The 19,287-nt window shown below is 39.3% G+C and overlaps 1 pseudogene; it reads left to right on the top strand.

Moving 5' to 3' along the window:
* Positions 1-311: 311 nt before the first annotated feature.
* Positions 312-19,287, top strand: part of LOC133556090 (protein shisa-6-like) — a 107,961-nt pseudogene continuing 88,985 nt past the window's right edge.

Here is a 19,287-nt window from a genome sequence, read left to right as displayed (position 1 = left end):
TCTTTTTACTATAACATGTGACTTGAGCTTCGCTAAGGGTCCTGGCTGCTCAGTACAACATGGTGACCACTTGTCCTGTTTGCTGCTGACCAATCAGCGAGTGTCCAGCGGGAGAGTGCGCGCAGCCAATTAAGTGTGTCACGTGCCTGATGACGTCGGAGCGAGGGAGAGAGAGAGAGAGGGAGAGAGAGAGAGAGCGAGCGAGAGAGAGAAAGAGAGAGAGAGAGAGAGAGAGAGAGAGAGAGAGAGCGAGAGAGGGAGAGAGAGTCCTCTGGTTTGTTGTCAGAGTCTTCAGTGAGTTGAGACGAGATCGTCCGAGCTGCGGAAGTCCAGTCAGGTCTTTGGTCTTCTTAAGGACATCTCCGTTCCGGGTCCAGAGTGCGCGTGTCCCGCGTGCCCCGCGTGCGTGCACGATGACCGGAGGATGCGGCGGCGGCTTGCGCGTGGACCGGGTGCCGGTGTGGCGCGTGCGCGCGGACCGCGGGTGAAGAAGTCGGCGCGAAGCCCCCCGGAAGTGGAAGGCATGACGCCCATCCTGCTCCTCCTGCTCTACCTGGACCCCCTGCACGTACTGTGCGCGCCCGGCGCCGGCAAGCGCGCCAAAAGTTCCGCCAAGCCCAGGTGGCTGAACGGCGGCACCACCGCAGCGCCGGGCGGCGGACCCAGCCGGATCACGCAGCTGCGCGCCCCCGCCCTCCAGCACGACACCTGCCTGGGCTACTATGACGTGAGCGGCCAGTTCGACAAGGAGTTCGGCTGCAACAACACCGACCACCGCTTCTGCTGCGGCAGCTGCTTCCTGCGCTTCTGCTGCGCGGACAGATCCAAGCGGCTGGAGCAGAGGGTGTGCACCAACTACAACACGCCCGACTGGATCAAGACGCAGCCGCCCTCGCCCGCGCCCACCGGGGACACCTACGACCCCGAGCTGGACCGCACCAACGCCACCGTCTACATCACCTGCGGCGCCGTGGCGCTCGTTGTCGCCGTCTGCATCTCCGCCAAGGTGGCCTACGACCACGCCACCAAGCCCCCGCAGGAGATGAACGTGCACAGGTGGGTACTGCGCGCGCACTGGCGTGGACATGAAAAAGTCTAAAAAAAAAGAAGAAAAAAGATTTCCGGTTAACTATAATTATCATCCTGCACCTTCTCATGTCGCACTTAAAGGCCTATTGAAATGAGATTGTTTTATTTAAACGAGGATAGCAGGTCCATTCTATGTGTCATACTTGATCATTTCGCGATTTTGCCATATTTTTGCTGAAAGGATTTAGTAGAGAACATCCACCATAAAGTTCGCAACTTTTGGTGCTGACAAAAAAGCCCTGCCTTTACCGGAAGTCACAGACGATGACGTCACAAGTGTGGGGGCTCCTCACATATTCACATTGGTTTTAACGGGAGCCTCCAACAAAAAGTGCTATTCGGACTGAGAAAACGACAACTTCCCCATTAATTTGAGCGAGGATGAAAGATTTGTGTTTGAGATATTGATAGTGACGGACTACAAAAAAAAAAACAACGCAATTGCATTGGGACGGATTCAGATGTTTTTAGACACATTTACTAGGATAATTCTGGGAAATCCCTTATCTTTCTATTGTGTTGCTAGTTTTTTAGTGAGTTTAATAGTACCTGATAGTCGGAAGGGTGTCCACGGGTGTGTTGACGCGCTGTGTCTCAGGGAAGTCGACGGCAGCTATGGACGGCACAAGCTCAGCTGATATCCGGTAAGAAGCGACTTTTTACCACAATTTTCTCACCGAAACCTGCTGGTTGACATTCCGTCATGATTCATGTTCGCTTGACCGCTCTGATCCATAGTAAAGTTTCACCTCCGGGAATTTTAAACAAGGAATCACCGTGTGTTTGTGTGGCTAAAGGCTAAAGCTTCCCAACTCCATCTTTCTACTTTGACTTTTCCTATATTAATTGAACAAATTGCAAAAGATTCAGCCACACAGATGTCCAAAATACTGTGTAATTATGCGGTTAAAGCAGACGACTTTTAGCTGTGTGTGTGCGCAGCGCTCATACTTCCTAAAAACCCGTGACGTCTTGCGTACACGTCATCATGACACAACGTTTTCAAGACGAAACTCCCGGGAAATTTAAAATTGCAATTTAGTAAATTAAAAAGGCCGTATTGGCATGTGTTGCAATGTTAATATTTCATCATTGATATATAAACTATCAGACTGCGTGGTGGGTAGTAGTGGGTTTCAGTAAGCCTTTAATTGTGTTTGTGTACTGTAAGTGTGTGTGTGTGTGTGTGTGTGTGTGTGTGTGTGTGTGTCCGTCCGTGTCCGGAGGCAGAGGATGTGAAATGTCACACACTGTGATGAAGATGATGGTGTTATTTCAATGGAGGCTGGAGGCGGGCGGAGCTCACTGAGCCTCAATCAGCATTAAGGCAAACACAACACAAACACACGCGAGTGCGCGCATAGTGGCCTCAGGATCAATGCAACATGATCATGGACACACGAGCTGATGATCGTGTTGCGGCACAGGGCGTCCAAACTTTTCCTACTGAGGGCCGCACATAATCAAAGTATATATTAATATATATATATATATATATATATATATATATATATATATATATATATATATATATATATATATATATATATATACATGTGTGTATTTATATGTATATATACATATAGCTTTGCATATATATATATAAATATGTATATATCTATACATGTGTGTATATATATATATATATATTTATATATATATATATATAAATATATATATATATATATACATATACATATAACATTTACATATACATATATATATATACATATAAACATATATAAATATATGTATGTTTATATATGTATATGACTGCGATGAGGTGGCGACTTGTCCAGGGTGTACGCCGCCTTCCGCCTGATATATAGACACAGATAGACAGACAACATTCACGCTCACATTTACACACTAGGGTCAATTTTGTGTTGCCAATCAACCTATCCCCAGGTGCATGTCTTTGGACGTGGGAGGAAGTCGGAGTACCCGGAGGGAACCCACGCATTCAAGGGGAGAACATGCAAACTCCACACAGAAAGATCCCGAGCCCTGGATTGAACCCAGGACTATTCAGGACCTTCGTATTGTGGGGCAGACGCACTAACCCCTCTATCACTATGCTGCTATATATATATATATATATATATATATATATATATATATATATATATATGTATATATATATATATATATATATATATATATATATACAATAACTTACATACAGTAGCATAGTAGGCCAATAGTTCATTAAAAACAAGGCCAAGGTTTTATTAACAACTATATATAATATTTTGGCCACTCTAACATTACTCACAAAGATCAACTAAATCAGTCAGTTTCTCAAATAGTTTGACTCTAAATAAGCTTCCTACAGCCCATCGAAACATTTTAATCCGATTGTGTTAGGTTTTTGAGAAATCGTACGAACACCCCCGGATTATGCGATTGGAAACCAGATCTCTCGAGGACCCTTCGTATCGCGCGTGCGCCAGTCTGAACTTGCGGGATGCAACAAGGATCCGCTAATGGCTAGTGTGATGTCATAGGTCAACCGGAAAAGTAATTTGGTTATCCGCGCTAAAATGAAATAAGCGCTCCCCAGTGTGCACATGGAGCATTAGAAAGTTTGCATGGACACTTGGACTTCACATGCTGGTGTGAAAATACAAACTGTTTGAGGAATCAGACTAATTTAGAGCATGGAAACGTAGTGACTGATACTCTACATACCAGGGGTCACCAACATTTTTGAAACCAAGAGCTACTTCTTGGGTACTGATTAATGCAAAGGGCTACCAGTTTGATACACACTTAAATAAATTGCCAGAAATAGCCAATTTGGTCAATTTACCTTTAATAAATAAATCTATATATATAAAAAAATGGGTATTTCTGTCTGTCATTCTGTCATACATTTTTTTTCCTTTTACGGAAGGTTTTTTGTAGAGACTTAATGATGAAAAAAACACTTAATTGAACGGTTTAAAAGAGGAGAAAACGCGAAAAAAATGAAAATTTAATTTTGAAACATAGTTTATTTTTAATTTCGACTCTTCAAAATTCAACTGAAAAATATGACGAGAAAAACTAGCTCATTCGAATCTTTTTGAAAAAAAAAATTAAAAAAATAATAGAACATCATTAGTAATTTTTCCTGATTAAGAATAATTTTAGAATTTTGATGACATGTTTTAAATAGGTTAAAATCCAATCTGCACTTTGTTAGAATATATAACAAATTGGACCAAGCTATATTTCTAACAAAGACAAATCATTATTTCTTCTAGATTTTCCAGAACAAAATTTTTCAAAGAAATTCAAAAGAATTTGAAATAAGATTTAAATTTGATTCTACAGATTTTCTAGATTTGCCAGAATAATTATTTTGAATTTTAATAATAATAAGTTTGAAGAAATATTTCACAAATATTCTTTGTCGAAAAAACAGAAGCTAAAATAAAGAATTAAATTAAAATGTATTTATTATTCTTTACAATAAAAAAAATAAAAAATACTTGAACATTGATTTAAATTGTCAGGAAAGAAGAGGAAGGAATTTAAAAGGTAAAAAGGTATATGTGTTTAAAAATCCTAAAATCATTTTTAAAGTTGTATTTTTTCTCTAAAATTGTCTTTCTGAAAGTTATAAGAAGCAAAGTAAAAAAAATAATGAATTTATTTAAACAAGTGAAGACCAAGTCTTTAAAATATTTTCTTGGATTTTCAAATTCTATTTGAGTTTTGTCTCTCTTAGAATTAAAAATGTCGAGCAAAGCCAGACCAGCTTGCTAGTAAATAAATACAATTTAAAAAATTGAGGCAGCTCACTGGTAAGTGCTGTTTTTGAGGTATTTTTAGAACAGGCCAGCGGGCGACTTATCTGGTCCTTACGGGCTACCTGGTGCCCGCGGGCACTGCGTTGGCTACCCCTGCTATATACAGTACATATTTACAGACGTATATGGCGTACCACTAGATAGAGCCAGCATACCGCACTTTGAGAATCACAGCTGTGGATCAACTCCAGATCTATTTTTTGATTATAAGTTTTATTTATTATTTTTTTCCTAATTTTTTGATCAGTTTTATGCCCTTTTTGTAAAATAACCAAAAAAACAACAACATTTTTTTTGTATTGCAAAACTACAAAACTTGCAACATTTTTCCCCCAAAAAGATTTGATGTTCGAGCCGTAAACAGGTCAATAATTCGTAACGTTGATTTTGATTCATTATTATTTGTTGGTCAATGACAGTTTTACAAAAAAGACGTCAGTATTTATTGTTACATTTCACCTTTACGCTCTTTTATTCCACTTCCTATATGTTTTTTGTTTTCTTTTTTAATACTATATTTATAATGCGCTGCCGGCCGTAAAAAAAATTAGCTGCAGGCCGCAAATGGCCCAAGGCCATTTGGACATCTCTGCTATAGGCCACAAAAGCCCATCGCTGGATCTCATATAGAATACTTCCATCAGTACACGTCAGTAAGTATACTTTGTAAGTGTACTCACATCAACTAGTATTATTGTACAAAACAATCAAAGTACACACAGCTAAGTATTTGAAGTACTACACATTGCAGTACACTGCCGGTGTCACTCAAAAAGGTGAGTGCACGTGATGGACACTTACCTGCATCGCAGGTTGTTAGGCTCCGCCCACTAGTGAAGAAAGCCCACTTTGTCACTTAGTCATCATTTGATTGACAAGTTAAGCAAACAACGCTGACTCAACAAATCGAGCATCGCTGTGTTGTTGACACTGACAACATCATGCATCGCTTCCGAATGTTTCTCACATTAGCGAGTAGCAATGTTTGACTAATTTCTTCTCCATTAAAGACGCTAAAAACAACACAAGTCAATAAAAAAACTATCCGAAGTAAACATCTTAGCTTTGTGTTAAAACTAATTACAGTACTTTAATATATAATATATCTTATTCATAATTAGGGGTGTACTGATCCAACTGTTTCACTTACGACACAGTACTAATATTGGAGCCTTAAGTATTGAGCAGTAACCGGTATCGGGCTGATATGATATCAGCAAGAATCAAACATACTTGTATTTTTAAGTAGTGTGGAATGTTAGATAAGGTTTGATCAAGTGAAATGAGTCAAACAGAGAACAATTTTAGGTATGAAAAACACTAACTTATTTATTATTAACATCTGGTATGAACTTGAGCTGTCCTTAAGTTGAAGTGGAGTGGTAAACTTTTTTTTCCATTTTTTTAATGCTAATTCATGAAGTAAAGCTCATGAAGCAGTAAAGTCAACGATGCGGACACATTTGTTACTGGATCGTTTCTAATGCGCTTTTGCCGTTGAGACTTTGTATGTGTAAGTAACATTCAACCGGAATGATTTGATACTTGTTTATATTGACAAATGTGCTGTTTTATTGTTCAATGATTATTACCTATGTCTTGCTTGTGTGCTATTGTGTGCTTTGCTGTTGTGTAGCTGCTAACTTACAGTAGCATATAGTCTACCATGTTTGGCTTTTGCTAATGGCTTGACTAAAATAGAAGAAATGATGTGCTTTTTGGAGGACATTTAGATGTTAACTGGCTGTATCGCACAAGTACCACTCACAAGTAAACATGCTGCAAGATTGGTTGTATTGCACATAATATCACTCAAGTAAACACACTACAGGACTGATTGTATCGCACATGATATCACACACAAGTAAACACGCTGCCGGACCGCTTGTATCGCACATGATACCACACAAGTAAATTGGCTGCAGCACTGCTTGTATCGCACATGATATCAAACAAATAAAAACACTACAATACTGCTTGTATCGCACATGATATCACACAAGTACATACGCTGCAGGACTGTTTGTATCGCACATGATATCACACACAAGTAAACACCCTGCCGGATTGCTTGTATCGCACATGATGTCACACAAGTAATTACGCTGCAGGACTCCTTCTATGGCACATGATATCACACACAAGTAAACACGCTGCAGTGCTGCTTGTATAGCAGATGATATCACATATAAGTAAACATGTACACAGTGTTTGTATTGCACATGATGTCACACATGAGTAATTACACTGCAAGACTGCTTGTATTGCACATAATATCACACACAAGTAAACACGCTGCTAGACTGCTTGTATCGCACTAATTATTACACAAAAGTAAACACGCTGCAGGACTGCTTGTATCGCACATGATATCAGACACAAGTAAACACGCTGCAGCACTGCTTGTATTGCACATTATATCACACACAAGTAAACATGCAAGACTGCTTGGATTGCACATGATATTATACACAAATAAACACATTGCAGGACTGCTTGTATTACAAATGATATCACAAACAATTGAACACACTACAGGACTGCTTGTAGTGCACATTATATCACACACAAGTAAACACGCTGCGGGACTGCTTATATCGCACATGATATCACACACAAGTAAATACGCTGCAGGACTGCTTGTATCGCACATGATATCAAACAAGTAAACACACTGCCGGATTGCTTGTATCGCACATGATATCACACAAGTAATTACGCTGCAGGACTGCTTCTATGGCACATGATATCACATATAAGTAAACATGTACGGAGTGCTTGTATTGCACATGATGTCACACATGAGTAATTACACTGCAAGACTGCTTGTATTGCACATAATATCACACACAAGTAAACACGCTGCAAGACTGCTTGTATCGCACTAATTATTACACAAAAGTAAACACGCTGCAGGACTGCTTTTATCGCACATTATATCAGACACAAGTAAACACGCTGCATTACTGCTTGTATTGCACATTATATCACACACAAGTAAACAGGCAAAACTGCTTGGATCGCACATGATGTCATACACAGATAAACACATTGCAGGACTGCTTGTATCACACATGATATCACAAACAACTGAACACACTACAGGACTGCTTTTATTGCACATTATATCACACCCAAGTAAACACGCTGCGGGACTGCTTGTATCGCACATGATATCTCACACAAGTCAACGTAATACAGGACTTGTATCTCATATGATATCACACACAAGTAAACACGCTGCAGGACTGCTTGCATCGCACATGGCTAGTTTTCTTTTGTTCATATCGTACCAATATTCACTATCAAAATCGACTCAGAGCACCCCTGCTTGGAGGGGGCTTGTATGTTCCACGATGTTTTTGGGAGATTGGTCTCACTGGGCGAGGACACGCTGAGCAGAATGTCGAATTTGTGTCAGACTGCTCTTGTTTGCCTGAGTGACCTTCTGCATGTGACTAGAAACCCAGCTAAAATCCCACATTTGAACAGGAACTATTGATCAGGTGAGACACATTCCAGGCTGAGTGCAGTGTGTGTGTGTATGTGTTTGTGTGTGTGTTTGTGTGTGTGTGTGTGTATGTGTGTGGTCTCATGTTGCACAACCGAGAGCCTAGACGAACACAATTTGACCAAAATTGAGGCAGAATTGATCACATGTTGGATTATTTACATCACGTCTGTCCAAAGTGCAGCCGGGGTCCTTCCTCTTGTTTTTTAATCCACCCTTTGCATATTGTAAAGACTTAACAATTTTAATAAGATGTATTCTAACATATATCACACTGCACTCGTCCCTCATCACTTTCATAGTGTAACTTCTGCAGATTTTTCAAGCATATTTGATGTATTTATTTGCCAAAATGAGACATTTAAAGTGTAACAATGACCAAATGAAGTAAAAAATATCAATACTAAAGTAGTATTGGCCGCTAGATGGAAACGAACCTATCTGGGCGTAGAACTAGATCAGGGGTCGGCAACCCAACATGTTGAAAGAGCCATATTGGACCAAAAATACAAAAACAAATCTGTTTGAGTCGCAAAAAGTTAAAAGCCTTATGTAAGTGTTATAATGAAGGCAGCACATTAAGTAATTGTCTCAGAGTCTTAGATAACTCCTGGAAATTACTGGCTTAAAACTGCCGAAAGGTATAGATGTGTGTGGCCAAGTTAAAGTAAAGGTCAGGCTGTCTTCTTCTAATGGACTTATTACAATCTTTGCAAGCTGGGTAACGTTTTGCTGTGGTCTGGAACAACATGGTAAAGTTTTGCCTGGGTCTGGAACACAATGGCACACAATCAGAAATGCAGCCAATATCACATAAAGATAATGTGTCATGAGACATGCAAATATAAATTAAATACACTGAGAACATAAGTAAAGGAAATTCAATGAGCTCAAATATACCTACAATGAGGCGTAATTATGCAATATGTACACACAGCTAGCCTAAATAGCATGTTAGCATGGATTATTGGCACTCCACACAAATCAATAACATCAACAAAGCTCACCTTTGTGCATTCACGCACAGCATAAAACGTTTTTGGACAAAATGAGAAAAGGAGTGGCATAAAACGCATAATTCTGCGGCAGCGACGGAGAAAGTTGTACACGTGAACCGACTAAGGTGAGTTCAAGGACCACCAAAATTAGTAGGACAAAATGGCGCTGGCCAAATACTGTCATCAGTGAAGCATAAACATGAACATATTAAACAGTGGGCTTTTTAAGAATTAGGAAGATTTTTGTTGTGTGTGTCCTCCTACAGAAATATAATTGAAACAACAAATATATTTCCCCCCCTTCTTTTTCCATTTTTGAAAAAGTTCCAGGGAGCCAGTAGGGCAGTGCTAAAGATCTGCACGCGGCTCAAGAACTAAACCGTGGACTAGGCGAAATTGCTGAAAACTGTATTACCATGTAAGTTTTGAAATGGTTGATATCGATATGTATTGATATTCTTTATGACCAATTGAAAATAAGGAGCCGGGGAAAAAGATTTGAAATGTAACCATTTTATTTAAAATGTAACCTTCCTCTGAAAATAATCCCCTTATTTATCAAGACAGAAAGGAAATGTCAACACAAGCAATGAAAACACTCAAACTATGTTGACTGTTCACATTGAACACTAAACAATAAGCTCTTAAAAATAAGGAATATGTAAGAAATGCTTCATAAAGTGTAAGAAAATAGTACAAAAATGTGAAAATGTAAACATAGAGAAAACATGAAAATAAATATTTTCAGCTGGTTTAGTGCAGAAAGAGCTGTGCTCTAAAGGGTAAGGGCGGCTAAGATGGTGTGGTATTAGAGGTCTTATTGGGGACGAGTGCCTTGCATTTTTTACAGACCACACTGGTCTGACTAGGGCCTCTTTGAAAAAATCCCCAAAAGTGCCTTTATCCACAGTTTCTTCATTTTAAATTTCTCTTCTCACTTTATGTTGAGAATCAACCGCCAGCAAACGAGATGGCGCAACCAAAAATGATAGTTGATACTGTTAACTGATTGGCTGTTAGCGTGTCACTCCCACTGATCAGTGATCACTTCTTGCATTGCTCGGTTACCAGCCAGCGAGTGTCTTTGTTCATGCAACCAACCTTGCTTCTCAACTTTTAATTTCTGCCGATGAAAAATAAAAGAAATGATTTACGAACACATTCAATATCGTTTTATCGGCCCAGCCCTATCCGGACGCGCTGCTCAGTTTGGCGGCCACTGATTGGCTCACCCTCCGGTCCCGCCTCTACGAGCGTAAAAGTCAAAATGTGGGTGATACTTCATGTCTAGGAGGCTGTTATGAGGTTAAAAATAGCTAAAGTGATAAGTTCATGCTCATTTCCTTTAGCACTACTTTCTTTTTTTTTTGACATGTGTGACCGTCGGCCCACATTGTAAGCCTGCGGTAAAACGTGCGTGTTTGTGTCTGTAACGAGTGTTTGTCTCCATTTTGTGTCAAACTACTTAAAAAAAGCTTATTGTCTATATATACATGTGTATATATGTATATATTTACATATATAGGTCTGTATATGTCTACATATAAGTGTGTGTATATGTATATATTTATATATATACATATATATATAAATATATAAAGTGTGTAATGTTACCTACTTATATACGATGTGTAACGCTATATATATATATATATATATATACACACATATAATGTGTGTATATGTATATACATATATATATATATTTATGAACATACACACACATATACATAAACATATACAAACACATATATTTCTATATAATAAAAAATCATTAAATTAGAGGTGCTGTAACATGTAGAAACCCTGACTAAATTAACTAAGCTAACAATTAGTTAAACTATACGAATTAATATCAATGAGAGGAATACATTGAATTGTGTGTGTGTGTGTGTGTGTGCGCGCATGTGTGTGTGTGTGCGCGCATGTGTGTGTGTGTGTGTGTGTGTACACAAACAATCCTATATGCAATTTTGAGTAATACTAATTTTCTGCAAATGTAAAAACAAATATGAATTTTGACTAAAGAATTGGTGCTGATGGAAACTAAGAAAAGGGATTTGGGTACACTATCTGGAGTACAGGGCAGGTGAGTGGGGGATCTTATGTTCGTGGATAGCTCCTCTGGCAGGGGGCTCCCCTCGTCTCTTTTAATGCGCAGCATAGGACACATAATAAGTACACTATCTGGAGTACAGGGCAGGTGAGTGGGGGATCTTATGTTTGTGGATAACTCCTCTGGCAGGAGGCTCCCCTCGTCTCTTTTAATGCACAGCATAGGACACATAGCAAGAGTGGTCCTCAGGTCCTGTTGATCAGGGGCAGTAGCTCCACAGCCACAGATCCACTATTAACCACTAATATCACAGTCAAAATGAAAGCTTGTTCCCATAGGCACCATAAACTGTTAATAATGTTTAGACAAAAGTGTATATTATATATACTATTATATATATTGTATTTATATAGGTGTGTGTGTGTGTGTTAGTGTGTGTGTGTGTGTGTGTGTGTGTGTGTGTGTGTGTGATGGATATGTGTGTATTTTGGGTATATGCATGTGTGTATGTATGTGATTGTGTGTGTATGTATATATATGTATATATATATATATATATATATATATATATATATATATATATATATATATATATATATATATATGTATATATATATATATGTATATATATATAAATTGTATATATGTGTGTGTATATGTGTGTGTACATATGTATATATGTAAGTGTGTGAATTTAAATGTATTTTATATAGACAATATATAGTAGCAACCACTGAATTGAATTATATTATATATATTATTGTATTATATATTGTATATATGTATTGTATATGTATAGTGGTGGGACCTAATAAGTTTACTTCTTCCCACTCCCTTTTGAGCCAATCTTGACATCTACAAAAGATTAGGCACATGTAATGTTTTCAATGTAGGTGTAAAAATAATTTATCTATATTTTTCTTTTGTATTTTATGTCATTCTCTTGTATTGTTTGCATGGCTCAAAATAAACCCATTCATTCATTCATTCAATTAATTTGTTTTCTTACTAAACTATCAAAAAGATTTAAGCGCAAATGAAAATACAGCGTCACATCTTTAGTCATAATTTTTGCGCTTAAGACACTGTGTATCTCCGGACTTCTTCTGTTTACCACTGCCACTCGTGGTGGCAAAGTGGATTGTAATTGGTTTGGTTGCGTTCTTAATGTATCCAGTGAGTGGACATTTCACCAAGCGTGTTCCTCAGGCTCACGTGTTCTAATTCTGAGCGTTACCGGGCCAACTGGGACGATCCAAACCAGGCCGCCCGTGTCGCCAAAGTGTGTTGATCCTGGAAGGGAAGCACTATTTATACTTCCCAAAGTCACGCGCTTACAGAGAAGTGGCTTCAGGTGCGCTCTCGTCGAAGTTTGACACACTTTGCATCTTCATCAGGCGTCCATCTTGTCCTTTCAGGGCCCTGGCTGACATCCTGAGGCAGCAAGGACCCGTCCCCATTTCTCAGTACGAGCACGACAACATGGACGCCATGGACTGCTCGCCCAAGAACCACTACACCCCCGTCCACAGCAAGTCCTCCAACCACGGTACGTTGCAGAACCCGTGTTTATGTAAACGACTGTCATGGTGACACCGACCTCGCTCTCTCTAATCTGCTGCCGCGTCCTGTGATTGGCAGCCGCGAGAAAGCGCTGATCCGTCAGCTTTAGGCGTCAATCTTTCTTAGGGGCGAATGTGACAAGTCAAATACGGAAGACCAGAACCCGACTTCTAACCCTCACGCTTTTGTGCCCACTGGGTATTAACCGCCATTTCTGTCTTCTTGTGTGCTTTTTGACTCACGTTGCTGCTCCTCCTACTTTTATCCCCTCTCCACTCTCCCGCTCCAGGGATATTCTCACTAGCTAGGTGTCCTACTATTCTGTCCCAGATTTACCATGTCTCCCTCTTCTACTTGAAAGCATGCTAGCTAACAGCTAACGTTTAAGTAGAACACTCGTTTCGTTTGCTAAATAAATGATCAAATAAAGGCATACACTTGCCTTCTTCCTTGTAAAAGTTAAATGAAACATTGTTTTACAAAGCTTGTAACATGAAATACGTATTTAGAATGTGTAACAGTACATACTTGCATAAGGTGTGTAACGCTACTTACTTACATGAGCTAGGTAACGCTGCTTACTTACATAAGGTGTGTAACACTACATACTTATATAAGGTGTGTGATGCTACATATACTTATTTAAAGTGTGTAAGGCTAAATTTATATAGCCTTACACCTGATGCCCAATATTTACTAATATTGGGCATCACCACAACGCACCCGCATTGTGGTGATGCGGGTGCGTTCTCTCGTTGATGCAGTCGGATAAGACACAGCGAGAAGGTAAGAAATGATTTATTTATACTAAAGAACAAACTAAGAACAAAAACACTTGCACAAGGCACTACAGACAAAAGAAACAAAACTAGCGCGGGCGCTAGAAAGAACTGAAAGTGCTAGCATGTGAACTAGGTAAACAAACAGAGGAATAGCGTGGAAGCTAACGAATACAAAACGTTATTTACCACAATCGGGGATAGCGACGTCACATGTTGCATCGGACATTAAACTAGACTGCGAGACTGAATGAACAAAAAGGGCAGGCTCAAATAAAGGAGATAATCACAGAGCAGGTGTGCGTGAAAAACAAGATGCAGGTGACACTAATACGTGACTATGGCAACGGAAACAAACAGGAAGTGCCCCCAGGAACTAAGGAAGACAGATACTAAACAGGACGTGAAAAGACGGAACAAAAACAGAATATGACATGATCCAAGAAGTGGATCATGACAATAAGGTGGGTGGGTAAGGCTACTTAGTTACACAAGGTCTATAATGCTAATCACTTAAGGTGTGTAACACTACATACTTATGTAAAGTGTGTAAGGCTACCTACTTATACAAGGTGGGTATGGCTACTTTCTTACAAATTGTGTGTAATGCGACTTACTTACGTAAGGTGCGTAACACTACATATTTAAAGTGTGTAATGCTACCTACTTATATACGGTGTGTAACATTGCTTACTTACATAAGTTGTGTAACGATACTTACATAATGTGTGTAATGCTAAATACTTACATAAAGTGTGTAACACTACATACTTATTTAAAGTGTGTAACGCTACCTACTTTTATAAGGTGTGTAAAGCTACTTACTCTCGTAAGGTGTGTAATGCTACATACTTACGTAAGGTGTGTAACGCTACATTCTTATATAAGGTGTGTAATGCTACTTACGTAACGTGTGTAGCACAACATACCTATTTAAAGTGTGTAAGGCTACCTGCTTATATAAGGAGGGTAAGGATACTTACTTACATAAGGTGTGTAACGCTACTTACTTACGTAAGGTGTGTACCACTACATACTTATTTAAAGTGTGTAAGGCTACCTACTTAAATAAGGTGGGTAACGCTACGTACTAACATAAGGTGTGTACTGCCACTTACTTACATAAGGTGTGTCATGCTACATACTTATTTAAAGTGTGTAATTTTACCTACTTATATACGATGTGTAAAGCTACTTATTTGCATAGGGTGTGTAACAATACTTACTTACATAAGGTGTGTAATGCTACATACTTACATAAGGTGTGTAAGGCTACGTAAGTAAGGCGTGTAATGCTACTTACTTACATAAGGTGTGTAACGCTACCTGCTTATATAAGGTGTGTAAGGCCACTTACATAAGGTGTCTAGCCCTTATTACTTACATAAGGTGTGTAACGCTACTCACTTACACAAGGGGTGTGACACTACATACTTATTTTAAGTGTGTAGGGCTACTTACTTACATGAGGTGTGTAACGCTTCTTACTTACATAAGGTGTGTAACACTAATTTCTTACATAAGGTGAGTAATGCTACTTACTTACATAAGGTGTCTAACACTACATACTTATTTAAAGTGTGTAACGCTACCTACTTACATAAGGTGTATAACACTACTTACTTAGTGTGTGTAACGCTAAATACTTACACAAGGTGTGTAAAGCTACATATTTACATAAGGTGTGTAATGCTACTTACTTACATAAGGTGTGCAGCGCTACTTACTAACGTAAGGTATGTAACACTACTTACTTACATAAGGTGTGTAACACTACTTACTTACATAAGGTGAATAACGCTATTTACTTACATAAGGTGTCTAACACTACATACGTATTTAAAGTGTGTTACGCTACCTACTTACAGAAGGTGTCTAACACTACTTACTTAATGTGTGTAACGCTAAATACTTACATAAGGTGTGTAACGCTACATATTTACATACGGTGTGTAATGCTACTAACTTAAATAAAGTTTGTAGCGCTACTTACTTACATAAGGTGTGTAACGCTGCATATACAGTATACATAGGATGTGTACTTCTACTTACATACATTAGGTGTGTAAAGCTACATATACAGTATACATAGGATGTGTAACGCTACTTTCTTACATAAGGTGTGTAACGCTACCTATACTGTATACATTGGCATGTAATGCTACTTACTTCAGGGTTCGTACGGGTGCTTAAAAACCTTGAAAATGCTTTGATTTTAATGTTGTGTTTTAAAGGTTTGCAAAATGCTTGAATTTTGGGTGAAGTGCTTGTAAATGCTTGGAAATTAGCGCTGCAACTAACAATTAATTTGATAATCGATTAATCTGACGATTATTACTTCGATTAATCGATTAATAATCGGATAAAAGAGACTAACTTAATTTCTATCCTTTCCAATACTTTATTTAAAAAACAGCATACTGGCACCATGTCCTTTTGGCTTGCCAAATAAAATAAGGCAAGTGTTACAAAAATGTTTTTTTTTTAAATAAAGTGCACCATTGTCCTGCACAATAGCAAACATTTTGCTTAGGGAAATTTTAAACCTGGCTATTACCTATTCCAACCATTCTGCAATGTTGGATGCTGAATGTCCTTCCTCTAGTGGCATGGCCGTGAGGCAGATTGACTTCATGTTCCATTCGCCTCCAATGTAGTGGCATGTATTGCCAAGGTAGGCTACACTTGTCCACACATCACTGGTGAGAGCAATTTTGCTCTGGGTGGCTTTTATGTCAGTCTACACAGCATGGAAAGTCTGCTCGTACTTCCTCTCCATCAGTTTGGTAAAATGGGTCCTCGAGGGAAGAGTGTAACCAGGGTTGAGGACGTGAATCATTTGTCTAAAACCGTCATCCTCCACCATTGATAGTGGCCTCATGTCAGTTACCAACATATTCAGGACAGCATCAGTCAATGCAGCCGCTTGCTGTGGTGTGCACACCTTCCTTTGTACCAAGTCGCTAATGCTGGCTTTTTTCTTTCTGAAATGAGAGAAACCATATAATAAATGTACATAGTAGCATCATTTACATGTAACTCAATACATACCCAATTGATGAGTTACATGATGAGTTACATTTCTGACGTAACAGCTGATGAGTTACATTTCTGACGTAAAAGACAAATACGCCACCACATTAAAAAAAAAACAGATAAATGAAATAAATGGACATTGGGGATGCAGCATACACCAATAATAACACAGAAATGTAACTCATCAGATACTAAGCACAATATCTGATTCAGAACTGAATCAGATATTGTTCTCGTTTCTGTTGTGAATAATAAAGGATTCATTTTAGGTCGCCTGTGAATAATAGCATGAAATATTCCTGCACCTTCATAACGTTTAGTTATACTAAAGCATCACTCAAATCTAAATATATTTATATCGCTTTATCGGGTCCGGCTACATCGGTCCATTTTGAAACCAACCTGAGATTATTACTGTCCGTTACGTTAATTTCAAAATTGGTAACCGTGCGTTTTCTCTCTGAGTCAAATCAATCAATCAATCAATCAATGTTTACTTATATAGCCCTAAATCACTAGTGTCTCAAAGTGCTGCACAAACCACTACGACATCCTCGGTAGGCCCACATAAGGGCAAGGAAAACTCACACCCAGTGGGACATCGGTGACAATAATGACCCAGTGGGACGTAGGTGACAATGATGACTATGAGAACCTTGGAGAGGAGGAAATCAATGGATGTCGAGCGGGTTTAACATGATACTGTGAAAGTTCAATCCATAATGGATCCAACACAGTCGCGAGAGTCCAGTCCAAAGCAGATCCAACACAGCAGCGAGAGTCCCGTTCACAGCGGAGCCAGCAGGAAACCATCCCAAGCGGAGGCGGATCAGCAGCGCAGAGATGTCCCCAGCCGATACACAGGCGAGCAGTACATGGCCACCGGATCGGACCGGACTCCCTCCACAAAGGAGAGTGGGACATAGAAGAAAAAGAAAAGAAATGGCAGATCAACTGGTCTAAAAAGGGAGTCTATTTAAAGGCTAGAGTATACAAATGAGTTTTAAGGTGAGACTTAAATGCTTCTACTGAGGTGGCATCTCGAACTGTTACCGGGAGGGCATTCCAGAGTACTGGAGCCCGAAATGAAAAAGCTCTACAGCCCGCAGACTTTTTTTGGGCTTTGGGAATCACTAATAAGCCGGAGTCCTTTGAACGCAGATTTCTTGCCGGGACATATGGTACAATACATTTGGCAAGATAGGATGGAGCTAGACCATGTAGTATTTTATACGTAAGTAGTAAAACCTTAAAGTCACATCTTAAGTGCACAGGAAGCCAGTGCAGGTGAGCCAGTACAGGCGTAATGTGATCAAACTTTCTTGTTCTTGTCAAAAGTCTAGCAGCCGCATTTTGTACCAACTGTAATCTTTTAATGCTAGACATGGGGAGACCCGAAAATAATACGTTACAGTAATCGAGACGAGACGTAACAAACGCATGGATAATGATCTCAGCGTCTTTAGTGGACAGAATGGAGCGAATTTTAGCGATATTGCGGAGATGAAAGAAGGCCGTTTTAGTAACGCTTTTAATGTGTGCCTCAAAGGAGAGAGTTGGGTCGAAGATAATACCCAGATTCTTTACCGTGTCGCCTTGTTTAATTGTTTGGTTGTCAAATGTTACAGTTGTATTATTAAATAGAGTTCGGTGTCTAGCAGGACCGATAATCAGCATTTCCGTTTTTTTGGCATTGAGTTGCAAAAAGTTAGCGGGCATCCATTGTTTAATTTCATTAAGACACGCCTCCAGCTGACTACGATCCGGCATGTTGGTCAGCTTTAGGGGCATGTAGAGTTGGGTGTCATCAGCATAACAGTGAAAGCTTACACCTTATTTGCGTATGATGTCACCTAGCGGCAGCATGTAGATGCTGAAGAGTGCAGGGCCAAGGACCGAACCCTGGGGAACTCCACACGTTACCTTAACGTAGTCCGAGGTCACATTGTTATGGGAGACACACTGCATCCTATCAGTAAGATAAGAGTTAAACCAAGACAGGGCTAAGTCTGACATACCAATTCGTGTTTTGATACGTTCTAATAAAATATTATGATCGACAGTATCGAAAGCAGCACTAAGATCGAGGAGCAGCAACATAGATGACGCATCAGAATCCATCGTTAGCAATAGATCATTGGTCATTTTTGCGAGGGCTGTGTCCGTGGAGTGATTTGTCCTGAAACCGGATTGAAAGGTTTCACATAGATTGTTAGACGCTAAGTGTTCATTTAACTGCTCCGCAACAATTTTTTCGAGGATTTTTGAAATAAAGGGAAGGTGAGACACCGGTCGGTAGTTTACCATGAGGTCAGGATCGAGGTTAGGTCTTTTAAGAAGAGGATGAATAACCGCTTTTTTGAATGCTAGGGGAACAGTGCCCGAGGAAAGTGATAAGTTTATAATATTTAGCACTGATGGACCTAATAATACAAAGAGCTCCTTGATCAATTTCCCA

This window comes from Nerophis ophidion, linkage group LG07 (genome assembly GCF_033978795.1).
Source record: "Nerophis ophidion isolate RoL-2023_Sa linkage group LG07, RoL_Noph_v1.0, whole genome shotgun sequence".
Taxonomy (NCBI): Eukaryota; Metazoa; Chordata; class Actinopteri; order Syngnathiformes; family Syngnathidae; genus Nerophis; species Nerophis ophidion.
Note: the sequence above shows the minus strand (reverse complement) of the source record. Positions and strands in the feature narration are given on the sequence as shown.